At 41.9% G+C, this 26,895-nt stretch overlaps 1 protein-coding gene across 2 annotated transcripts in view; it reads right to left on the reverse strand.

The window, feature by feature from the left end:
- The window catches only part of PCSK5 (proprotein convertase subtilisin/kexin type 5), a 417,746-nt gene that overhangs the window by 105,784 nt on the left and 285,067 nt on the right, over nucleotides 1–26,895 (reverse strand). The gene's annotated exons all lie outside the window — the stretch shown is intronic.

The raw sequence follows: 26,895 nt of genomic DNA on the forward strand, positions 1-26,895 counted from the left end.
AAGCTTGGCTGACATTGGACAGATGTCAGCTGCATCTCACCCTGAAAGAGTAACAGTGAAGAGATAGCCAGAGAATTCTTCATTTAATTGGAAAGCTTATCCTTCCCAAGGAAAAACACAACATGGCCTTTCCACAGAAGCAAGACCAGCCTCACCAACTTCCTGTAAACATTTAAGAAATTATTCCCACAGCAAGGGTGGTAGAGAGAGGTGAACCCTCATTGAAGGTGATAATCCAGTGATAGGTCTGTGGCTCATTGAATTCAACCCTCTACTCACACTACACTCATCCTCTGCTCCCATTGTCTTATAAGAAATTGACTGAAAAGAAACTGAAATTCTTTTAGTCTGATCCAGAGACCCACTTTGTATGGTTTAGAAAGTGATCATGCTTAGAAACTTCAGATTCAGATTTCAGCAGAGTCACAACCTTCACTTGCCTCCCACACCAACTTCCATAGTCCTGTAAGCATGACTGAACATTGTCAATCTGAGATTAGCCAGAGCAGTGAGGTAGCAGGACTCACCAATGGTTTATTTATTTAGTAATTAAAATTTTTATTTATTAAATTGATTGGGGTGACACTGGTCAATATAAACATATAGATTTCATGTGTGAGTTTCTATGTTACAAGATCTGTATATTGCACCATGTGCCCACCACTCAAAGTCAAATCTTTCCCTGCTACCTTATATTAGGGCCCCCTTCTTCCTCTACCCTCTTCCCTATGGCCACCACCACACTGCTGTTTGTGTTCATAAGTTTCAGTTTTATATCCCACATATGAGTGAAATCATATGGTTCTAAGCTTTTTCTGTCTGACTTATTTTACTTAGCATAATGTTCTCAAGTTCCATCCATGTTGTTGCAATTGGCGCTATTTCGTCATTTCTTATGGCTGAGGAGTATTCTATTGTGTATATGTACCACATACATATGGTTTAATCAAGTGGTGTTACTGGAACTCCAAGATTCGCTCCCTGATTTATTTTAACTGTATGGGGAAAAAAACAAGCCCTGGAAACGTAGGTGACTGGTTAAGAATGGAGGGAAGTCTACTTCTTTGCCTTTCCTCGTAATTTTACTGAATTAGTACATTTGAGTAAGGTAAACTTATATCCATAAGTCGTCCACTTGCTGGCACTAAACTACAAAAATGAGTGAGCTTTAGAGGGAGTCACCAGTGGGGGCAAAACATGCAAATAGGCAAGTTGTTCACTGCACAAGGTACCTACCTAAATGGTCACATGGAGTTGGAAATCCACCCCATGTTGATTGCACCAAGCCATGAAAATGTGTTGGCTGTCTCTTTCTCAATAGGGGGTGCCTTTCACTAATTCACACAAAGATGTCAGAATAGACCAGTTGGTAATCAGCAGTCCCAAAGCAGAAAAAGAGCCGGGACTTCTGTCTAATAGGACTGTTGATATCAATATAGGTATCATATTCTACCTATTCTACCTCTTCATTATTGCCCTTGTGCAACCTCTTCTACTTTTGTCAGAAAGCACAACAAGTTGAACAGTGTTATTATCAATCCAGGCACCAGCAAGATAAAGAGCAGGGGATCTGGGGCAGACTTTGTAGGAGCAAGTAGATCTTGCCTACATTGCCAATGCTAATAATTTGTGTTGGATGATAGCTGTGTATCTTTGAAAATATATGTACTGAGTAGAACAGGTATGGGGAAGGGTCACAGAGGCTTCTAAACCCAAAGAAAATGTTTTCTAGAGAAATATAGATCATAGCTTGTTCATTCATTTATTCATTCCATGTATATTTTTTGAACACTTATGCACCAGGCACTAGGTAAAATTTAGAGATATACAAATTAAAAAGACCCTGCTCTTGGGTTCTCAAAGATATTTTATAAGAATGATTTGTTCCCTAGCTGGTTTGGCTCAGTGGATAGAGCATCAGCCTGCAGACTAAAGGGTCCTGAATTCCATTTCAGTCAAGGACACATGCCCAGGTTGTGAGCTCAATTCCCAATAGGGGGCATGCAGGAGGCAGCCGATCGGTGATTTTCTCTCAATCAATGTTTCTCTCTCCCTCTCCCTTCCTCTCTCTGAAATCAATAAAAACATATTTTTAAAAAATAATGATTTTTAAGGAGATAATTATAATCCAAATGCTGGCTAGGAGACTTCGTCTTCCTTGGACAGTCTAGATTAAAGTCTAAAACAGAAGAGCAAGGGCATACACTGGACTCTCCTAGACCTAGAGGCAAAGACTGTTATTTTGCCTTGACATTGGTGCCTATAAAAATGGACACAGTGGTTTGGTTGTCCTAAATCTCGCCACCCATCCACCTTAATCTTCACGGTGTATTAGAACCAATGCTAGGGTGGGATTTTAAAGTAAATACACCTTGCTCTGCTAAATCAAGTGCTGCTTAGATAGTTCTGAGAGTTATGTCATATTTACACCCAAAGCCGCCTCTGCAGTTAGATGAATCATGGCTAGGTCAAGCAAGGGTTATTTGGATTTTACTGTGGAAATTTTCAATTCTCCTATGTCTTTTGTTTGTCTCTTCCTTAACTTCCATAAGCCAGTATGTGGCACTGATACCCTGGCCTCATGTTTCCTTGATCTGCTCAACTATCATGGCCTCTGTTGGCACTCACATAGATATAATCACCTGAGATATAATCATCACTTGGAATTGCCCCAACTCTGAGATTTCAAATACCCCCTCCAAACACAACCTTCTTATGCCCCACTATGCTAAGCTTACCCTTTTTCATCATCCTTTCATTCATCTTTGTATTTTCCTCTTGCATTTCTCACTGTAGTTGGTTTAAACCTTTTCAAGACTCGGGTTCCACCCATTCTTTCTCAGAAGGTGACCTCACTATCTAATTTGTTGATAAGATACTGAGTTTCCCCAGCATCCTTTGTCTCAGTGTCAAAGTTCCTTTCTATCTTCTCCTTGACTGTTCATTTGTCTCCTGTTTCTGAGGAAGATGTCTCTCCTCCTGGTCATTGGCAACCCTCAATCTAGTGCTCATAATCTTTCCTCGGGATATTTCTCCACCAGGATCTCTGTCTTCAATCTTTTCTCCACATTTGCCATTATCCTCTGACCTACAAAAAGTTCTCCTCAACCTAAAAACTTCCCAAGCATTTTTCTTCTTGGGTAAGTGATCCTTAAAAGATGTTTTTCCCTCCTACCATTTGGAAACAAAATGGAGACAACCTCATAACCTTGAAGCTTATGTAAGCAAGTCAGCGTAGGACAGCTTGAACCACACCTCTCTCAAGTCTGCATGCCTCTTAACTTTAGAGCGAACTCTGGCTTTATAACAGATGAGAATAAAAGGACCTGTCTTAATTTTCATATTTATGTGGATGTCCAATTAGTTATATAAACAACTGCCCCCAGCCCTTGCAGGCACAAGTGTCCTACGGCACATTTGAAACAAACAAAAAAGCCAGATTCCAAGGACATAGTGAAGATGCTTTTTTTTTGGTTGTTGGAGCAGCAAATTCTTTTCATCTGTCTTTGTTGCACAATGAAGCTCAATGTTTATGACAGGAGTGATATACAAAAATTTTTTAAAGTCACAGCACAGACGTCGTGGTCCAATATTTTGTTCTCCATCTCATCCTACAAGCTCTCCCTTCTAGTGTCTTCATCCATTATTATTATGTCCAAGTTATCTTTCTCCTGTGATCAAAAGTGTTTCATTCCTCTTTTAGTTTCTGTTTCATCTCATCCTATTAATAGTTCAAAAAACATTGAAGTAGTGTCTCGTGAGCAATGCTATCTCAAATGTTGAAGACACAACTTAAAAAATTAATAATTGTAAATTAAAAAATTTACAAGTTAGTGGTATGCTCTGCTTGATCCACCTCCTGAGAACATTACAGCATGTGTTTGTGTTAATGAGTCTAAGTTACAAATAAACTTTACGAAATCACCCAGATTAGTCAAGCATTTATTATATCATGCACAGCTACTAAACAAAGTTGAGAATAGCATAATAAAGGGCTCACCTACCCAGAAGGGCTTCATTTCTCTTCAGAAATGCTATGCTTTCTTTTGTATCTCATAATATTTATTTGAGTCAAATTTGTTGTAGAGTTTAAGCAAATAAATATATAAACTAAATAAATTTATAAACACTTAGGTTAGTATATTATGATGTGAATCTAATATACTGTTTTTAGCAAGGGTGATTGGTAATAGAAGATGGGAGGAACATTTGAGGAGAAATTAGTCATTTGGATTTTTTTTTTTTAAGAGAGAGAGAGAGAGAGAAAGAAAACATTGATCGTCTGCCTCCCTCACTTGCCCTACTGGGAAATGAGCCCACAACCCCAGGCATGTTCTCTGACTGGAATCAAACCATGACTGCCTGGTTCATAGGTGGATGCTCAACCACCAAGCATACTGGCTGGCAAACATGAAGCTTTATACAAAAAGGAGGCCATCCATTGATGGCCAACATCTTTACTTAAAAGCCTATACCAGTGATTTTTCAACCTTTTTCATCTCATGGCACAGATAAATTAATTACTAAAATTCTCCAGCACACCAAAAAATGTATTTTTGCTGTTCTGACAACAAAAAAGGTATAATTTTGATTATTTACACCTGACAGCTATTGGCTGTTGTCTTTTTTTTTTTTTTTTTTTTTTTTACAATCTAAGGGAAAAGAGGTCATTTGCCCCTGACTAGTTAGGTATTGTGCATTTTAAAAATTCTTGGGGCACATCAGTTGAAAATCACTGGTCTACACAATTATTCAGCCTTAAAAAGGAAGGACATCCTGACACATGCTATACCATGTACAAACCTGGAAGAAATTTTGCTAAATGAAATAAACCAATCACATAAGGACAAATATTTCCTGATTCCATTCATTTGAAGTGCTTAGAGTAGTCAAATTCAGTGGGACAGAAAGCAGAATGGTGGTTGCCAGGGTTGGAGGGGAGGGGGAAAAGGGTGGATACTGCTTAACAAGTACAAAGTTTCAGCTGGAGAAGATGAAAACATTCTGGAAATGGATGATGACAATAGTTGCACTGCAACGTGAATGTAATTAATGCCATGGAACTGTAGGGTTAAAATGGTAAATTTTATGTTATGAATATTTTACTACAATTAAAATAAGTCTACATGATGAGTTTCTTCCTTTACAGGCCAAACTTAATTTTAACCAAAAGAACTCAAGATTGTCTGCCCTTTGGGGATGGGTCCGAAGAGCACCAACATCTTGGGGAGCCAATTTGTTTAACTGAGGCTCAGGAGACCTCCTGTGAGAATAGAACTAAATGGGTAGTTGTATAAAGCTTGTGGTAATGGAGAGGTCTGGCAGATGGAACACTGTGCTGTTTCTTTTCATCAGCATCTATAAAGGAACAATGAACATTAAGCAGCTAGAGTGATGGGGTATCTGGGGCGACGGCTTTTCTATCTCAGCCTCTCAACAACCATTTCCCCTTTTCCTCCCCCACAGGGTTTTCTGATTGCCAGGACATCTTTCTTAATCTCAATGCTTTCTCATTCTTAGGTGCTGGGGCTCCCCTGTGGGCACATGCCCCAAAACTCTACGCTGGCGCCCCCATAGGTTGGCACTCCATCAAAAAAGGATGTATTGAATAGTTGTGGGTCCAACACACTTGTAAATGTTTAGCTTACTTCAGTCTGCACTTTGTCAAAGGTCAAGGAATTAAGAGCTGATCCTTTGCATTTCCACTGTTATTTTGGGCCTTGACCTCAATCATGCTGCTCAAAAAATATATCTGACATGAAGTCTTGGCCAATACACCTGGCCTAGCCTGTGAGGGTCAGAGATTGAGCATCGAGACCTATGAACCAGGAGGTCACAGTTCAATTCCCTGTCACATGCCCGGGTTTTGGGCTCAATCCCCAGTAGGGGGCATGCAGGAGGCAGCCAATCAATGATTCTCTCTCATCATTGATATTTCTATTTCTTGCTCCCTCTCCCTTTCTCTATAAAAATCAATAAAAGCATATTGTTTAAAAATACACCTGAATTCAGCAGTGATGTAGCAATCACACAGGCTCCCATTCACTGACACCTACCATGTTACAAATGCTGTTCTATGTAATGTTTAATTTAAACAACAGCCCCTTTTACAAATGAGAAACTGAGGTTCAGAAACGTGAATCTTACATGAATTCATTCAACTAGGCAAGTGACAGAGTTAGGCTGTGACCTGGTACGGATTCACTTCTGCCTTGGTGCTCCAAGCAGCTTTGCTAGTTATAAAAAGACAGCACTGAGCACATGTCTTATCTAAACCACTTGGTGAGGTAAGGGTATTAAAGGGAATTCATTGTGAAAACAGATGAACTTTGAGCAGGTTTATTGCGCAAAGCAGATTTACTCAATGATTGAATATGCCCTCCAAATATGTGTTTTGTCTGGTAAAATGGCTTGCCTGGCAAAATTGACATTGATTAAAAGGCAGTTATATTTATCAAAGTGAGGTTTTACCAGCTGCTTGTTCTGTCTACTAGGTTAGCAACTCCTAAGAGGAACCCCAAAATGGTGTGTTTTATTTTTTGAATGAATATAATAATTAATTGGAGCTCTGCACAAGGTTTTTCTGCTTAAGTGCTGTCTGCAAACAAAATAAATTAGCTCTTCAGAAATAACTTATTACCAGAATTATAGTTGCCTCTTTCTGGTCCCCCAATTTATAGGAAAATCTGGTAGAGATGAATTGGTTCCCATATATCTGGTCCTCAAGAGAATTTTACATTGCCTCTATGTTAGTGATGAGTCATTCTAAGTCTTAGCTTAAGGATGCTGAAATTAAAAAGGTGCTGAACAGTGGGCTCCAAGATCAGACACCAGAGGGGACACAAGGCCCGAGTGTGATTATCTGCAATTAAACGAAGTTAATTCACAAAGACAATTATTGAAGTTGCATTTCAAGGCCTATGGCTCCATCTGCACTGTAGCTGGTAATTGACAATTTAGCCTTCTGTTGGGTCATCATTAACCACGAGCAGTGGAGACTGCCTCTAAGACAGGTCTGCCTGGAGCAGGGCACCCAGAATACCTCAGTCCCTAGTGACTGAGGAAGCGTTTGATTCGTCAGGATGCCATACGTTGTATTGGAAGTGACCAAACTGCTTTTTAAAAAGCAGAAGTATGGAAGTGAGGGAGGGGCCGAAGCTTGCCTGCCGAATGCCGGCAAAGTAGGAATCCCCATGCTGGGTAAATGCACACATTATGGAGTCATCCCCACCTGGGTTTGATTTTGTCTTCCTTCTCCAGCTGTTTGGCGTTAATCCCTGATGTGCCTCTTCTGTGTATTGTGGATAATACTCTCATTCTCAGAGAATGTGGCTGGGATCAAATGAGGAAACAGACCTAAGCGCAGTGGATGGCAGAATGGTAGTTGTAATTATCAGGTGCTTTGAATATGTCATCTCACTAATCCTCCAGTAATAAAGTGGGATAGGGCCTTCAGCTCCATTTGGCCAAATACGGCATGTAAAGATCAAAATGTTAACTCCCTGAACATCCTTTGAACCCTGGTCTGACTAGATTCCAAATTGTGCTTTTTCTACCCTCAAGGGGACTTGAAGAATATATCAGCTGCATATGTTGGTGGCAACAAGGCACCTGATATTAATGACCGTGGAGGCTGAGAACACAATTCCGCTGCAAAATGCAGCCCATGCAAGTCAGTCTTTATAATTGGCAGCCCCTGGGAGCCAGCCTCCCTGCACAGAGCAAAGGCAGCTTTTCTGCACGTCGCTGTGGAGAATTTCAGAGCCATGGCGGTGCTCTTCTCAGGCTGCTGAGGGAAAAGTGTGTCGGCAGTCTGTGAATCCCTGTACGAGGGGACGCACAAGGCTTCTTCCCCGCAGTTTCATGGAGGTTTAGAACGTGCGGTTGTGGCCTCACTGTGGAGTGGGCACTACACTTGGACTAGCTGCTTCTCCTTCAGGTGAGTGGCTGGGAGGGACTTTGCCTCCTTACCTGGTGGGTATTGGGGCAAATTGCACAATTTCCTCTCTCTCAGTGAGGGTACAGCACATACACAGATGAAAATAAAAATGGGGGCAGTGTCATAGGTTGCAATGTGTGTGCGTTCTGCATTGGGGAGGGTGGCAGTGTTATGAGGCAAGAGGCCTTAGAGCCCCTGTATGTCAGAGAGAAAGAGCCAGTTTCCCTGCCTCCCAGCCTCCTTCCACACAGTTTGCATCCTATCAGAGCTTTAGGCTCTGTCCAGAGCATGGAATGTGGGACTAGAACAGGGGTGGGCAAACTTTTTGACTCGAGGGCCACAATGGGTTCTTAAACTGGACCGGAGGGCCGGAACGAAAGCATGGATGGAGTGTTTGTGTGAACTAATATAAATTCAAAGTAAACATCATTACATAAAAGGGTACGGTCTTTTTTTTTTTAGTTTTATTCATTTCAAATGGGCCGGATCCGGCCCGCGGGCCGTAGTTTGCCCACAGCTGGACTAGAACCTCACCTGGCACCACTTTAGAGAGGACACCACTACCACCCCCTGCCCCCAAAGACTCCTGTCATTCGCACCATGCTTGGATGACCATGAGCTGTCCTCTCCCCACCGAGAGGAGAGAGGCAAGATACAGGTGAAGTGCACATATCTGGAACTAGATATCCTAGGTGTGGATCCTGGGGCTGTCTTGTGCTAGCTCTGAGAACTTGCACAATTATAAAGCCTCTCAGAGCCTCAGTCACCTCATCTGTAAAATGGAAATTATCAAAGCTATGTGATAAAATTGTCAGAAGAATTAAATTAGTTGATACGTGGAATGTGCTTTGTAAGATGCTAGCACACAGTAAATGCTTAATAGATGTTAGCTGTTGCTACTTTAGTGAGTACAAGCAGGCCCTTGGATAAGCAGCACGAGAGAGTGAAAAGACCTATAGGACATGCAAGCCTCAATTGACCTCTGATTGTTTATGTGGCTTTGCAAATTTTTTTTGCCCCCAAAGTTGTATGTTCCCTGTTATTTTCCTGCCTATCATCAGGTAATGCCCTTTCTTACATTGAGGTTGATTTACAAATGATGGTAAATACAAATAAAATACCTGGAAAAGATTTCCTTTCTCCACAGTTGTTCAGGGACCACTGAGAAGAATAAACTACAATTTTTTCAACCATTTTATTAACTTTTAACAACAGGCGAGGTCCTGTGTGATTGGCACCTAGGTGTAGTAAGTTTAGTCAGGACAGTGGCAACCCTCTGCCCTTTCATCCAGCACGATGAATTATTAACTTGCTAAAAAATTACGGCACCCCAGAGCAATATGTGGCAGGAAGGCAGGTCAGCTATTCCTTTATTGACTAATATTATTCCTCTTGTGGCCTTATGGAGACATCTCTTAGGAATAATATAAAATTGTTTGTGACTTAAACTGGTCTTTACTTAGCTCTTATGAATTAATTTGTCTGGCCTTGATATAAACCCGAGGAATGTCTCATGAGAGGATTCTGGCTCCATCAAAACATTCCAGAATGGAATGACTCTGTGTGCTCTTGTCTTGCTTGTACCTTAATGCCTTGCTTTCTCCTTTAGATGCCCTTCGAGCATCCCTCCACCCATTCTGTGCCAGTGGTTCCCCAGTGAACTTGCAGTCTGCATGCTGCCCCCTACTGGAGCTGAGAACTTCCCAGCCCAGTCCTACAGAGAAGTCATATGGAGCCCTGCAGGACACCTCTGCATTCACTCAAGGCAAGGCTCTAGAAAGTCTGTAGGAGCCTCAAGAACAATTCCATTCTTCTGCGAAGAAGCACAACCTTGGCTGGAAGGTAGGCAAGTCAGTATTTGAGTTTGAAGTCTCCTCCCTTGGGCACGACTTCCATTTTCCACAGCCAAGCCCAGCCCAGAAGACCCTGGGTGTCTCCTGAGGGCCTCCGTGCCTTCCTGTGCTAGTTAAACTGTTGTTCTGGGTCAGGGAGGGCTGCTCAGCATAATTTCTAGAGAGCAGGCAACCAGTCTTAACCCCATTTTAGGTGCCCTGGACTCTCAGAGCCCAGCCCATTGCTTAGGTCTGCACCCACCAGGCTGCGAGGTGGGGCCTAGCATCCAGGACTGGGAAGCCTGCGCTTCCTGGAAAATTGGTTGCATGATCCCCACAGGCAGATCTGGTGAGTCAAGCCCTCCTCCCTCCTAAACTCCAGCAGCTGTCTGACCTGCTTTGACTCCTTTTTGCTTTCAAGGCTGCTCTTGATATTCATCTTACCCACATTTTACATGCTGTGATGTGCTGGGGGCCCCAACCCTCCTGGAGAGGGCCAGTTCCTCTTTCTGCGGTTCTTAGTTGGCTAACACAGACCGGCTGGCTGTGGAGAAGCCGCCTGCGGGCTCGGTGAACTTGACCCGTCTTTTGCTTATGCAATCATCTGGTGTAATTTAGGTTGTAATTTTCTAAAGCTGAATTTGTAAGAGGCAAATATTTTCTATGGGATAAAAACAAGCGCTTACTACAGTAGCAGGAATGATTGACATGTGAAACTGCTATGAGGAGCAGAGGCAGGAGAAAGATGTCGTATCATGTGGCGTTAGAAGTCCAGGCCTTGGGTCAAAGATGAGGAAACTCTCCTGGGAGAGCTGGGTGCTTTCTCCATGCTTTCACATTTAATTCTCAGAGCCAGTTATGGAGATGAGCACTGCTCTCATCTTAAAGATGAGGACACAGACACTCAAGAAATTTAAGTCACCTAAGGTCACCATATTAGTGATGATAAGAGTAGCTAACACTTATTCCGTGATGACCACTTGCTAGGACTTGTTCTGATGCTGTGTTTGTATTAGTTCACTTAATCTTTACAATAATAACCCCACAGGGAAAAGGATGGTGTACAGCTGTTCTGTATCAGCTTCATTTTTCTGTTGACAAAGTTGAGGCAATGAGACATTTAGTGACCTATTAAAGTCACCCAGCTTGTGGCAGAGCTGGGGCTTAAACCAGAGGTCAGACTCCAAACTGTAGTTCTTGAACCCAGGTTCTGTGGCACTCCTTTTCCCAGAAAGGGGATAATCCCAGGCCTGGAAAACTCTAAATGCCATGTGCCCCTTCCACTATACTGGAAATTCAAATAATTGGTGGGTTGCATGTGCATATGTGTATGTGTGTGAGAATATGGGGATAAGGGGAGGTTATGCAATCCTAGACACCTGAATCATGCAAGTTGTAGCTATTGCTTGTCGGCCATTTCGAGGGGCTGTGTTGGAGATGGCTACCTTTTATGAGACAGAATCAGCTCTCACAAAATACAAAGAACATAAGCCAATGTAGAACCAGTGTTTAAAATGTAATGATTGCACAGGACAGCTGATTGTATCTTTCCCTGAGGGCAGGGCTATCTTTTGTGTCCCCATTGCCTCAATGCATGACTAGATTATTTCTATACTTTTGTGTGTTGGGTAAGAAATTCATTAAAATTGTGTGTTTTGTCGTTGTTGTTGTACTGTAATAAGATTGACTTAGGCCTGAAAAAAACACACAACTGGGACTATGGCTAGGTGGACAAGGGGGGAAGTGGAGAATATTTCAGGAGAAGGGAACAAAGAAAGCAAAGGAAATAGGTATGATGTCTGTGTGACTCAAGTTAATGGTTGGGTTGACTGAAGCAGAAACTGAGTGTGGAGGAAATGAAAAAGGAGTTTGTATAGAGGATGTAGAGAAACCAAGAAATATCAGATGGTTATCAAATAGGTGTGGTTGGCCAAAGGGGGCCATGAAGATTTAGGAAGAGAATTACAAATGGGAACATCTGTGTTGGAAGATAACCCTGATCAAGGGAGGCTGGATGGGTTAGAAGGGACAGTCCAGGAAGTCAGCTAGGAGATGGCATGAGTGAGCCAGGAGGGAGGGAATAGAGCTACTGCAACCAAAATGATGAAGACGGTGTGGTTGCCAGGAAACAGAGTCATAGGATCTGAGGAGTAGATGGGTCTTAGAGCTCATCTACTCCATCTGCCGCCTCCTCCCCTCTCCTGGGGCTTGGGCATAGTTAGGGCTTTCTGGTCCAGGGACTGCCCAGTGTTTGAATGAAAACCGAAAGGGACGGAGAACACATTCCCTCCTGTTATGCTTTTGAAAAACTCTGATTATGAAAAATGTCTTTGTAGAAAGCCAAAACTGACCTTCTAGTAAATTTCATACATTGGTCATTCAAAAGAAGAAACATCTTCTCTGAGGAAAGAGCATGATATTTATGGGAATAATGAAAAGAGACCCAAGGTCTGAGTCCAAGGCTCAGACACAAGTGGCCGTGAGCAAGTCAGCTTAACTCTGAGTCTTAGTCACTTCTGTGAAAATGGGGATAAGATGTGTTCTGCCGAGTTCTCTGCTCTGTTTGCAGGATCACATGATAAGCCTTGTGAGAATGCTTTGTGAACTTCAGAGTGCCTCATAAATAAAAGATTATGCGCCACAAGAGGGAATATAGTGCAGTTCAGTGACAGAGAAACTGCACCCAAATTCCAGCTCTGCCATTTTCTAGCTTTGTGATTTGGGCTCCTTCTCTACTCCACATGTCTACAGCTGCAAGATGGGATAAAAATAGTCCTACCTTGGAAAGTTGTAACTAAATTTGATAAGGTACTTACAAGCACTTAACACAGGTTCTGCCTGACATACACTAGATAGGAATGACTTGTAGTACTGCTATTGATAAACTAGAGGCCCGGTGCACAGGTAGGGTCCCTAGGCCCTGCTGGCAATCAGGGCCGATCTGTGGGGCAACTGGTGGGGTGATTTGGGCTCCTGCTTGCACTTTCCTTGGCTGGCCTGGCACCACCTGCTCACCGGCCCTGCACCCCCTGCCAGTCGCCTCCCTCTGCAGGGTGATTGAGGGCCCCCCACCCCCCACCTTGGCTGGCGGCCTGGCGCCGCCCACTCGCTGGCCCTTTCCCCTGCCACCGGTTGAACATCTGCTCCCTGGTGGTCAGTGCACATCATAGCGAGCAGTTGAGTGGCCTTAGCATATCATTAGCATATTACACTTTGGTTGGTTGAAAGGCTGACTGGATGACAGGACACTTAGCATATTAGGCTTTTATTATATAGGATAATGACTGCCTGCATACAAGGGATGAGTGGAGAAAGAGGTGTCAGTTCCATGGACTTGAACTTGAGTAAGTAAAGAAATGATGGCTTGAGAATGTGAGGGAAGCGGGTTGGGGTGATCTCGCAGATGTTTTGAAACCATGTGACTCCTGGCATAGCTCTGTATGTTTATATACATGCCACAGGCAGAATTTTGACAGTGGCTGTTTTTTGGGGCCTGCTGAACATCAAGCGGCTGTGTTCTCTGTCTGACACACATGTAACAAGAGTGGATGGAGTGCAGTAGTGTAGGCGTTCACAGCCCATTCCGCCTAGAGCTGTGCCATAAACAATCGGGAGCTCAGTGCCTTGTTACCAGATCGAGTGTCATGTTTAGATGCCAAGATGGTGAAAGAAATGTCATCACCTACGCATTCCTGTGGAGGGGCCATCCCATTCTTGGCCAGGATGACTATTTGGCAGAAAAGTCATACATCTGTATACACTTAGAGTAAAACCCATGCAGAACGAAGGTAAATTGTTACCAAGGGCTCTTATCACAGTGGTTTCGGCAGCTTACATGCATTTTGCGACCATTCTAAGGATGCTCTTCAGTTAGTTACCACGTCTTAGGTAAAAGATGAACTAGCACCGGCAGGTAAAGGCACATGCAGGGGAGACAGTGCTGTGCAGCTGCAGTGAGCAGTGTCCTGTACCAACTAGGCTAAGTGTCTGGTAAGGTAAGAGCATCAGTTTGATGTCTTTCATGTTCAGTTTCTTCAGTTGATTAGTAGACAAGATCATCTCCACCTAGGAGATCCCCTTTTTATAGATGAAGAAGCTGACAATGGGAGTTTACACAGCTTGCCCCAAATCAGACAATTTATCTTCTCCCTCTTCATGTGCAACTAGGCCAAGAGTGAAGAGATGACTTGGGGAAGATGTAGAGGAAAAGAAAGACATGCCATCTCTAAGTTGGCAAAGGACTTGATACTAAAAGGATGTTGATAGTAACAGTCGACTAACTCATCACAGGTGATAAACTTCTAGTTATTTATTCTGGAATTGCTGGTTTCCCTGCCTTCAAATATCTTCTATAAAGTGGTGATTCCTAAATAGCTCTTCCCAGTATAGATCTGTCTCGTGAGTTTAATTATCTCTTGACCACTGTCCACCTAGATACTTTGCAGGTATCTCCACTCCAACATGTCCAAAAAGACTTCTTATCTTACCCCAGTACTGATGTGTCCCTCCTATACTCCCTGTCTAGGTTAGTGCCACCACCATCTAGTCAAGAGAGGTAGGTAGCATAGGGAACTCATCCTGTACTCCATCCCACCCCCCACCTCTTTCCTTACAATTTCTATCAATTCTATCTCCTGAACATCTTTCAGTTTGGTCTCCTCATCTCCATCTTTACCACCACCACCACATGATTTCTAGCCCAGTCTTTCCCATCCCATGTGATAAGTTTATCTAACTGGTTCCCTGGACTTATTATCTGCTCCCCCACCCTCTAACCAGAGGCCTCTTTCAAACTCAAACTTTATCCCATTCTCTTGCCTAAAATATCCCAGTATTGCTCCCTTAATACAGAATAAAACTCTGAGGAACAGCTTGTAAAGAGTTCTCAAAATTCGTCCCTTGCCTCCATCTCTAGCCTTCTCCCCTGCAGCTCTCCTTATGAACCATAGCAGACATCTCTTTCTTCTCTTGCTTTCCCATTCTACCACTGGCACTTTCTTTCATCTCCCAAATAAACCTCTTGCACTTGAATCTTTGTCTCAGGGTTGGTCGGGGGGAGGGGGGAGGGACTAAGTCACAACCCTATGCTCTGGCATTCCCTAGAGACTTCCAGCCCATCATCCATTCTCTCACTTAGAAAATCTATTCACTTTGTACTTATCCCTTCTCTCTTCTCCCAGAAAACTTGGACTCATTATTTACAACTTAAAGTTGCCGCCTCTAGGAAGCTTTTTCTGAGCCTTTTCTACCACACCACTGTGCAGCTGAATTGAATTTTTTGTACTCTACTGTGCTTTGTACATATTTCTAATTTATCCTACATTCCAACTGGTATTTCTGCCCACATGTGCCTCTCCCATGGGACTAGTTCATCTTTGAGGTCAGGAATAATTTCCCTTGACCTGGACCATTACTTGCCATGTGATAAAGTGGTCACAACATTTAATAAATATGTTAGATTGACATGTTTGGAGTCATGGATGTAAAAAAAAAAGTCATTTGATAGCTAAAAGCTCCATGGAAATGTATCAGTTCATCCAAAATATAATTATTGAGCCACATACTACATGTCAGGCAATAGCCCAGGAATTTTTGGATACAATAGTTGGCAAAATATAAATATCTTCCCTGGTGGAGCTTACATTATAGTGTAGGAGGTAGAGGGGAAGCCACAATTACAATAAACTAGTAAACTATAGATGGTTAGTATGGTTAGAAGCTAATAAATGCTGTGGAAAAGAAAGGGGACAAGGGCAAGCAAATCAGAGTGTTGGTGAGGCTCAGTGATGGGAACGCAGGTGCATGTAGAATGTAATGGGACCCAAGCCATAGAACCCAAGAAGATGGTGTGTGCATTAGGCGGCAGTTGTTCTGGAAGTTAGTTGACAAGGTTAATTGCCAACATGCAGTACAGTAATTTTGCTTCCAGGAGTACACCAGTCCTAGTCTATCTGGGCTTGTAATATCCTTAGTTAAAAATGACTGCTTTCCTAGACATGTGGTCCCCAGGCAGATTGCCTGTTGTGAATCCAATTTTTAATGCAAAATGTCTTTCCAGCACAGAAGTGTACTGCCAATTCATTGAAGTTCATGGAGAGGATGGTATCAGTTGACAGAAGCACTTTAGAGAGTGACTGTGCTATGTTTCAGGAGGATGGGTGGAGGGAAGAGGCAGGGTGGAGGGACAAAGCAGACCAGGGACTGTGCGTCCAGGAAAGCAGACATTATCAACTAAAGTCACAGCACAGTTACCATCAATCCACTTTTCAGCAAAACTCCCCAGGCTGGGAAAAATATTGCACAGGCAATCAGAATGATTGGGCTCTGCCAAATGCACAATAGTTAATACAGCAAATTTACCCTTTGAACATTCTCATAAAAGAAAGTCACAAGTAGGGGATTAAGTGAGATATATAATAAAATACAAGAATATTTTTAGGAGTGAATGACTTAAAAATGAGATTGACAGATCCTAAGGGAGATGATGGCTCGCTATAATATGAGGCTCTAAAGATAAAAATCTGAAAATATAAATCACAAAGGGGCTCTGGATGAGGAAGAAAAGGCAAGAGGTGCTTTAAAAAGCCAGTACCACTTCACAGAGGACTCTCTGTGAGAGTTTGTTATTTAACTATCTGCCAGGAGGCCTGAGCTTCCAGGGTTCCCTGCTGGCGCCCATGACTCCTGGGGATGGGATGATGGAGAAGGCTGGTAAACTTCTTTCTCAGTGGCTCCCTGAGCACATGACACAGTCCAGACCCTTCACCTGGCACGAGGGGCAGTGGGCAGTCAGACCCCAGCCAGCTCTGTTAGCTCATCTCTCTCACTGCTCCCCAACTCCTTGTACCCAGAGCTCCAATAGGGTAAAACTGGCACTTTCTAGGTGCTCTGGGCTGTTTCACATCTTCCTGTCACTTCCCAGGCCCTTTCTCCTGCTCTGTCCTACTCCTGCCTCTAGCCAGAGGGCTGACAACCTATTCCTTCATATCCCTGTAGAACGCATAGAGCACTTCCTCTCCAGTCTCTTTTCATAGCACATGCTGTCACATCGGGGGATTTTCTGCCTAGTACTTAGCTGTCTCTATTACAGTATAAAACCATACAAGTGTGATTCCTCTCTCTATTATACCCCCTGTGCCTAGCGCAATACTTGACACATAGTAAATTTAATAAAAGGTGAGGGAATGAATAGAGTTAATGAATTAATGTAAGATAAACACAAGAGTAGCCAGAAGCATTTAACAATCCAGTGAACATTTCTTTAGTGATTTAAAATGTGCAACACAGTAACATCCTCATGAGGGTATACTATTATTTCTATTTTACTGAGGAAAAATGGTGGCTCAGAGGGTTAGATGCCCTGGTCAAGTGTGGGAGGCTGAATAAGGGCTCCCAGAGACATCCAGGTCCTCATCCCAGGAACCTGTGAATGCTACATTATAGGGGAAAAGGGATTTTTGTCAATATGACTAAATTAAAGATCTTTGCTGAGGTCATTAGATCACCTTCTTCTGTAATAAAATCTTCCTCTACCTCCCTCTTACAGGATATGTGGGCCCAGGATACTCTCTCCACCTCACCATTACATGTCTCTTGTCTTTTTTATACTAACCATTCTAACAGGGGGGAGAATGATATCTCATGTGGTAATGATTTGCATTTCACTGATATTGAGCACCTTTTTATGTACCTGTTTGTCTGTATATCTTCTTTAGAAAAATGTCTATTAGGATTTTTGCCCATTTTAAAATCAGATTGTGTGTGTGTGTGTGTGTATTTTTGTTATTGAGTTGTATGATTGCTTTAATGTTTTGGATATTAACTCTTATCAGATAAATGATTTGCAGATATTTTTCTCCCATGTTATCTTTTATTTTGTTGATAGTTTGCTATGCAGAAGCTTTTTAGTTTGATAGAGCCCTCTACATCTTCCTTATCCATGCATTTATTAGTGGACACTTAGGTTACTTTCATATCTTGGCAATTGTAAATAAGGCTGCAATAAACATATGGATGCATGTATCTTTTTAAATTATTTTGGGTTTCTTCAGATAAATACTCAGAAGTGGAATTGCTAGGTAATATGGTAGTTCCATTCTTAATTTTTTGAGGAACCTCCATTCTGTTTTCCACAGTGGCTGCATCAATTTACAATCCCACCTATAATGTATGAAGGTTCCTTTTTCTCCACATCGCCTTCACTTGTTTGTTGATTTATTGATGATAGCCATTCTGACAGGTACGAGGTGATATCTGATGATTTTAACTTGCATTTCCATGATGAGTAGAGATGTTGAGCATCTTTACATGTGTCTGTTGGCCATCTGTATGTCTCTTTTGGGGGGGGGGAGGTGAAATCAGGTCCTCTTCCCATTTTTTAATTGGATTGGGTTTGTTGTTTGGTGTTAAGTAGTCTGAAATCCTTATATACTTTTGAAAGTAACTCAATATGGGATGTATCACGAGAGATTATCTTCTTCCAGTCAGTATGTAACTTTTCACTTTTATGATGGTTTCCTTTACTGTGCAAACGCTTTTTAGTTTGATGTAATCTCATTTGTTTATATATTTACTTCAGTTTTCCTTGCCTGAGGAGATTATTTTAAATAAATATTACTCAGAGCAATGTCAGAGTTTTTACTGCCTATGTTTCTCCTAGGGGTTTTATGGTTTTGTGTGTTGTATTTAAGTCTTTAATCCACATTGAGTTTATTCTTGTATATGGTGTAAGAAAATGATCCTGTTTCATTCTTTTGTGTGTATCTGTTCAGTTTTTCCAACACCATTTATTGAAGAGACTTTACCTCATTGTATATTCTCACTTCCTTTGTCATAGACTAATTGACAATATAGGTGTGGGTTTACTTTTGGGCTCTCTATTTTGTTCCATGGATCTATGTATCTGTTTTTATGTCAGTACCATGCTGTTTTGATTACTTTAGGCTTGCAGTATAATTTGATATCAGGTAGCATGATACTTTCAGTTTGTTGTTCTTTCTCAATATTACTTTGGCTATTTTATGGTTTCATATAAATTTTAGGAAAAATTTTTCCTAGCTCTATGAAAAATGCAATTGGAGTTTTCATAGGGAATCTTTCAATTTACCTTCTTCAATTTCTTTCTTTAATGTCTTATAGTTTTCCAAGTACGGGTCTTTTATCTACTTGGTTAAACTTATTCCTAGGTATTTTGTATTTTTTTGATGCAACTGTAAATGGGATTGTTTTCTTAACTTCTCTTTCTGATAGTTATTGGTGTATGAAAAAATAACCAATATCTGTATGTCTTGCTGCTTTACTGAATTCATGTATTAGTTCTAATAGTTTTTTGGGTTTCTGTATATATAGTATCATGTCATTTGCAAATGATGAGTTTTACTTCCTTTCCAGTTTGGATGCCTTTTATTTCCTTTTCCCGCCTGATTGCTACAGCTAGGACTTTCAATACTGTGTTGATTAAAGGTGGTGACGGTGGATATCCTTGTCTTGTTCTTGATCTTAGAGAAAAAGCTTTCAGTCTTTCACCATTGAGTATGATGTTAGCTGTGGGTTTGTCATATATGGCCTTTATTATGTTGAAGTATGTTCCCTCCGTTCCACTTTGCTGAGAGTGGAACGGAGGGAACATACCTCAACATAATAAAGGATATTTTCCCATAATAACGATGCTGGATTTTGTCAAATGCTTTTGCTATATCTATTGATATGATCATATGATTTTATCCTTCATTTTGTTTGTGATGTATCACATCAATTGATTTGGGGATACCAAACCAGCCTTATATCCCAGGAATAAATTCCACATGATCATGGTGTCTGATCTTTTTAGTGTATTGTTGAAATCAGTTTGCTAACATTTCGTTGAAAATTTTGGCATCTATGTTGATCAGAAAATATTGGCCTACAACTTTCTCTCTTTCTTTCTCTCTTTCTCTCTTTCTCTCTTTCTCTCTTCCTTCCTTCCTTCCTTCCTTCCTTCCTTCCTTCCTTCCTTCCTTCCTCCCTCCCTCCCTACCTTCCTTCCTTCCTCCCTCCCTCCCTCCCTCCCTCCCTCCCTCCCTCCCTCCCTCCCTCCCTCCCTCATCTGGTTTTGGTATCAGGGCGATGGGCAGTGCTGGCTTCATAAAACGAGTTTGGGAGCCTTCCCTCCTCTTCAATTTTTTGGAATAGTTTGAGAAGGATAGGTAGTAATTCTTTTTTGAATATTTGATAAAATTCATCTGTGAAGCCATCTAGTCCAGGACTTTTGTTTTTTTGGGGGGGAGTTTATTATTTTTGTTAATCCTCACCTGAGGATATTTTTAACATTGCTTTTCAGAGATAGAGAGAAACATTGATGTGAGAGAGACACATCCGCTGGTTGCCTCCCTTATGTATTCTGATGAAGGCAGAGAGCAAACTTGTAACCCAAATACGTGTCCTTATCTGGGAATCAAACTCACAACCCTTAGGTGCATGGGCTGACACTCTAACCACTGAGCACACTGGCCAGAGCATTTTTTAAAATACTGATTTGGCCGAAACCGGTTTGGCTCAGTGGATAGAGCGTCGGCCTGCAGACTGAAAGGTCCCAGGTTCGATTCCGGTCAAGGGCATGTACCTGGGTTGCGGGCACATCCCCAGTAGGAGATGTGCAGGAGGCAGCTGATCGATGTTTCTCTCTCATCGATGTTTCTAACTCTCTATCTCTCTCCCTTCCTCTCTGTAAAAAATCAATAAAATATATTTAAAAAAAATAAAATAAAATAAAATACTGATTTGATTTAGTTATTGGTCTGTTCAGATTTTCTGTTTCTTTGTGATTCAGTCTTGGAAGATTTTATGTTTCTAGGAATTTATTCATTTCCTCTATGTTCTCCAATTTTTTTCTGCCAAGGGCCATTTGGATATTTATGACATCATTCATTTAATATAATTCACTTAATATAAATTTATGTTGCTATGAAAAAGGCTCCTAGATTTATTGAATTTTGAGTCCCACCTGTGGTTGTCTTGGCAGGGCCAGACCAAATGATTTCACATGCCTTATATGGCCTGTGGGCAGGACATTCCCCACCCCTGCTCTAGTGTATTCTTCATTGCAGTTAGTGTAGTCTTCATTTCTGACTGGTTATTTTTATGTTTTGTATCTTCTTTTTTATGTTTCCTATCTCTTTGTGTAAGTTCTCACTGAGTTTATTTTTCCCTTACATTCATTAAGCATCCTTATAATCAGTGTTTTGTGCTCTGTGTTAGGTGGATTGCTTGACAACATTTCATTTAGTTCTTTGGTTTTTGTCCTGTTCTTTCATTTGGGACTTTTGTGTGTGTGTGTCCTCATTTTGGCTAATTCCCTGTGTTTGTTTCTATTCATTAGGTAGATCTGTTACATCTCCCTGTCTTGAATAGCCTTATGAAGAAGGTGCCTTGCAGAGCCCCATGGCATAATCTCCTTTGTCACCTGAGCTGGGGGCTCCAGGGGTGTCCCCTGTGTGGGTTGTGTGTGCCCTCCTGTTGTAGTTGGGCGTCAGTTGTTGTTGGCATGTCGGTGGTTAACCCTTAGGCTGACTGACTGTGAGGGTTAGCCGTGATGGTAGTGTATGAGCTGTTACGCAGGGTTGTCCCCATGAAGTCAGAGTCATTTTGGTGGGGCTGTGGTGCCTTTGAATCTGCCTTTTGAGTGTGTCATTTATGAAGCTGGTTAGATGGTGCTCTGGTGTGGTCTTTAGCTCGCCACTGGGTGCATTGGGTCTGGAGCCTCCTTGGAGTGGCTCTGGTATGGTGAGCCACCACTTGTGCCAGGCTTAAGGCCACTTGGTGTAGGAGCTACAAAATGACCTGTGATTGATTGCTGCCTGTGCTGGGCTTGGAAGCACTTGGGCGAGTCTACACTGTGAACCGAGGCCAGCTTTCCCTTGGACCCTTTGGTGGGCACCAGTCTATGAGAGGAGGCTAGCTGTCACTTGTGCCAGGCATGATGCTTAGTTGAAGTTACATTCCAGGTCAAGACTGTCTGACACTTATGCCAGGCTTGGGGCTACCTGAAGGGAGTTACAAATAAAGTTGAGACTGGTTGCTGCTTGTACTGGGCTGGTGGTCACTTAGCAAGAGCTACAGGGCATGCCGATGTTGTTTGTTTGGGGTCTGTGAACCTTTGAAAGATTTGAGGAAAGTCTGCAGTGCAATCCAAGACAGGTTGCTTGTTATTGTTATTGCAGGAGGAGCTGCTGGAAGAGGCTCCACCTGGTGAGTGAATTGGGTGTCTCAGGGAATCACCAGGGCAAGTGAATGGTGTAAACCAGATCAATGGAGGGCACAGATTTGGTGCCTGCCTGTGCTGGTGAAAGGACAGCTCAACAAAGGAGCAAGGCTTCTGTCCCTGGAGAGAGTTGCTCCAGCCCCTGCCCTACAGCCCTCATCCTGAAGTTAGTCACTGTAGTTCCTCCCTGTATGTACTTGGTGTGTTTTCAGCTGCTGCCTCTAAACTGTAGCTTTGAATGAGTTTTTAGTGAGTGAGTCTATATTCTGGACCTTTAAGAGGAGCATGTCTCAGTCTTCCCGTAGCCCTCTGTCTTTCTCAGATGCAGTCTCTGCTGGTCTCTGCCGGATGGTATAGGGACTCCTCTTCCCTGCACTGGAACCTGTGCTGGGGAGACCCGTGTGGGGCAGGGAATCCTTGCTCCTCAGGGGAGACCTCCACAACTGAGATCTCTCTCTTGATTCTAAATGGCCACACTGTGGGTATGGGTCCTGCCCATTCCTACTAGTCTCAATGTGGCTTATTCTTTATATCCCTAGTTAAAGAAATTCGTTCAACTAGTCTTCAGGTATTCTCAGTGATAGTTGTTCTATAATTTAGGTGTAATTTTTGGGTGATTCTGGGAGGTAAGCATAGAATTTACCTACTCTGACATCTTGACCAGAAGTAGGCAGTTCTGTTATTTTAATTGGAACCCTCTGGGATTTCTGGATTTGGGTGTTTGTTTCCTTTTTCAGGTTATGGAAGTTCAGCCATTATTTCTTCCAATATGTTTTCTGCCTCTTTCTGTCTCTCTTGTCTGGGACCCCGATAGAGTGAATGTTGGTCAGTTTGATGAGGTCCCACAAGTCTCTTAAGCTATCTGTATTTTTTTTTTTTCGTTCTTCTTTTTGTTGATGCTATTGGGTGAGTGCCAATCCTGTATTTGAGTTCACTGAGCTTTCCTTCTGCTTCATCTAGTCTGCTGTTGAACCCATCTATCATATTTTTTCATTGCAGTTATGTACTTTTTATCTGTGACTTCTATTTGGTACTCTCTTATATTTCCGTCTCTTTGAGTTCACTGAGCATATTTATGACCATTTATGACCATTATTTTGAACTCTTTATCAGGTAAATAACTTAACATTTCATTAAGAACTTTTTGCTGAGGTTTTATGTTGTTCTTTCATTTGGAATATATTTCTATGTTGTTTTTCTTAACTTTCTGTGTTGGTTTCTATGCATATGATAAAATAGCTACCTCTCCCAGTCTTGAAGGAGTGGCCTTGTGTAGGGGATGAACCTTATTATTCAATCCTGCCCTAGCTCTTGGTTATCTCCCAATCTTTTGTGATTATTCAAGCAGCCTATTTTACTTTTAGTGGATTCTAGTAGTTTAGGGTGTGCCAAGAGCTGTTAGTGTCACAAAGGGGAGGATTTCAGTCAGTACCTGGATTCAGGCTGAACTGAAGCCAGACTCAAAAGCCTGGCCTAAGATTTAAAAGCTCAGGCAGCAGCTTTAAAAATATGCAAATACAGGGGTGCGCAAAAGTAGGTTTTTAGTTGCGAGTACACAGAACAGTTTATTTTTGTATTATTATTCTTTTTTTAAAATATTTTTTATTGATTTTTTACAGAGAGGAAGGGAGAGGGATAGAGAGTTAGAAACATCGATCAGCTGCCTCCTGCACACCCCCTACTGGGAATGTGCCCACAACCAAGGTATATGCCCTTGACTGGAATCGAACCTGGGACCTTTCAGTTCACAGGCCGACGCTCTATCCACTGAGCCAAACCGGTTAGGGCATATTCTTGTATTATATATTTTTTCATGTGAACAACTGTAAGCCTAGTTTTGCCCACCCCTGTATATACAGTCTTGTAAGACTGAATGTGTAAGTCCCACTTGGCTGCCAGAGCCAGGCAATCTAGAGGTATCCTTTCGGTGGTACTCGGAAAATAGCCAGGCTTCAACATGTGTACAAGTACTATTGCCAGAGATACCAGCCACCTGGAGGAAGGCAGAGGGAGAGCACAAAGATAGCGCCCACCCTCCAGGGTCTCTGGAGAAGATTAAGAGGGCCCTTACATGTGTAATTAGAAGCCTGCCCCTTGGGCAGGAGTTATGAAGATCAGCTAATATGCATTAGTTTTCTATTGCTGCTGTAACAAGTTATCATGAATTTTGTGGCTTAACAAAACAGCATTTATTATCTCACAGTTCAGTAGGTCAGAGCCAGGCACAGTGTGGCTCAGCTGCTTCTCTGCTCCAGGTTTACAAGGCTGGAATCAAGGTGTCATAGGCTGCATTCTTTTTGGAGGCTCTGGGGAGATACATCTGCTCCAAGTTCATTCAGGTTGATGGCAGAATTCAGGACTAGGTTCCCTGTTTCCTTGCTACCTGTTGGCTGGGGAAATGTTCTCAGTTTTTAGAAGCTGCATGCATTTCTTGGCTCATGGCTACCTTTCTGTATCCTCAAAGCCAGTAAATGGGGTTAAATCTTTCTCACTTCTTGGATCTCTCTGATCCTTCCTCTGCCTCATGCCCTCTCTGCCTCCTTCCATTGCATCTCTCTGACTCTACCTTGGGCCCACATGGATAATTCAGTATAATCTTATTTTAAAGTCAGTCAGTAATAACCTTTAATTCCATCTGCAAAGTCCCTTCACAGCACTGAATGACTTGTGAATGGGAATCTTAGGGGGTCACTTTAGAACTCTGCAACCACAGTATCCAACTCCCACTCCTGCTGGTACTGCACACTTTCAGTGGCAATGTCTTAAAACATTAGCTTTATTGAGTTTGTCCCTAAGGTTTTTCTGTGTGTTTTAGGGCCAGTGATAGAATCTCCATGAAATCTCCTGGGATTTTCTTTTTCCATTGACTAGAAGGACTCGCAGGGTCACAGGGATGAGACTGACAATAGGGAAACCGAGGTGTAGCCACATAGAGGGCCATACTGAAGTCACACAGAAAATCAGGATTAGAACTTAGTTGTCCCAATGTCTGAGTCAGGGCTATTTCCTCCCTGTCATTTACTCAGTTATTCACTCAATTATTTATTCATTGGCTTACTCATCTATTGATCAGAGAGCTATCAAGTATTTATACTTTAAGAGATATTTACTAGATTCATTAGATATAAGACATTTACAGACTTTGCCCCCATGGAGCAAACTTTGTAGTAAGAATTATATACATCAAACAAATATTCCTACAATTAACAAGCTATTTATAATGTAATTAATATGAAAGTAAGGCAGAAGCTTCCATGAAAGCTTATATGAGGAGATCTAACCTTGTGTAGAAGGATCTGGAAATGAACAAGTGACATTTAAACTGAGGCCTAGGTAATAAATAAATGTTAGCCAGGTGTAGATGATGGGGCGTGGGATAGCATTAAAGTAGGGCAAATGGCAATATGGGAAAGTTCTAAGGCACAAAGCAAAATAGATATATCAGGGAAAGCCATTGTGGCTGGAAAATATGAAGGGAGGTATGAGATGGGCTTGAGAGGTGTGATGGGTCAGATTTACCAAGGCCTTGATGGCCATTGAAAAGAATTTCAACTTTATTGCCAGCGAAATAGAAAGCCACAGGAGGGTTTTAAATAGTGGAGTCTTATGTGAGCTTTGAATTTTTTAAAAGAGCACTCTGGCTGCTGTGTAGGTAGATTGGAGGAAGAAGGTGAAGACAAGTGGAGTGCGGACACAAGAGGTGTATATAAATGACACCAGTTAGGAAATGTTGCAATAGCCCAGGTGAGAAGTAACTTGCCCCAGGATGTGAGAATTAGGACAAAAGCAGTAAAGGTAGAGGACAAATGGATCCAAGACATATTTTGGAGTAGAATTGTCTTGACTTGCTGATGCATCAGATGGAGTAGGAGAGAATATGGTTAAGATGACTCCTGCTGCCCTGACTGGTACAGTTCAGTTGATTGGAGTGCTGTCCTATGCACCAAAAGGTCATAGGTTTGATTCCTGGTCAGGGCACATACCTAAGTTGCGGGTTTGATCCCCTGTCAGGGCACATACAGGACACCTGATCCATGTTGCTCTCTTACATTGATGTTGCTCTTCCTTTTCCTCTTTCTCTCCCCCTTTCTCCCTTTTCCTCTCTGAAAATCAATAATAAAAATGAAAGATGACTTCTGCTTTCTGTCATATTTGTGGCTCTTCTTATGCCACAAGTCAATTAAAAATCACATTCCTATTCATAAGAAAGAGCCTTAAATTTTATTGGCACTTTAGCTTTTATTATATTGTAACAGTTATGATTCAGGTGGCAAGAAAAATCCTGTTTAATATCACCTGGAAAGAATTTGTTTTGCCAGATTTGTCAAAGAAGTTCACAGAATTTGTATTATGTGATGTCTTCAGCATTGTAATGTTTTTCCATGTTTTCTGTATCTCCATTCTATTTCTTCCTCATTTCATCTGGGGCTAGATAATGCAAATGATGGCTTCCCAGACAAAGAAAAATTAGCATGAAAGGAGCATCACATCCTCACTTCTTAATTACTGCCTCATTTCTCTGGGTCCATTCTGATTTCTTTTGCCCATGCGGCGCATTAGTCAAGACTAATTCTCATGATAATATTGATTTCCACTCCTCGCTTGATCACAGAAAGCAGTATGTGGCCATGGTGTGTAAGCCTGAGTGGACATTGCTCTATTCACAGCGACAACATGTTCCTTGGACCAGACAACATCAGCTAAAATACATATACAGTCGTCCCTCAGTATCTATGAAGGAGTGGTTCCAGAAACCCCCTGCAGATACCAAAATTGATTTGCATGTAACCGATGCACATTCTCCCATATACTTTAATAAATCATCTCTAGGTTACTGATAATACATAATACAGTGTAAATGCTATGTCAATAGTTATGCTATATTA

Source organism: Myotis myotis, unplaced genomic scaffold, assembly GCF_014108235.1.
Source record: "Myotis myotis isolate mMyoMyo1 unplaced genomic scaffold, mMyoMyo1.p scaffold_m19_p_12, whole genome shotgun sequence".
Classification (NCBI taxonomy): domain Eukaryota; kingdom Metazoa; phylum Chordata; class Mammalia; order Chiroptera; family Vespertilionidae; genus Myotis; species Myotis myotis.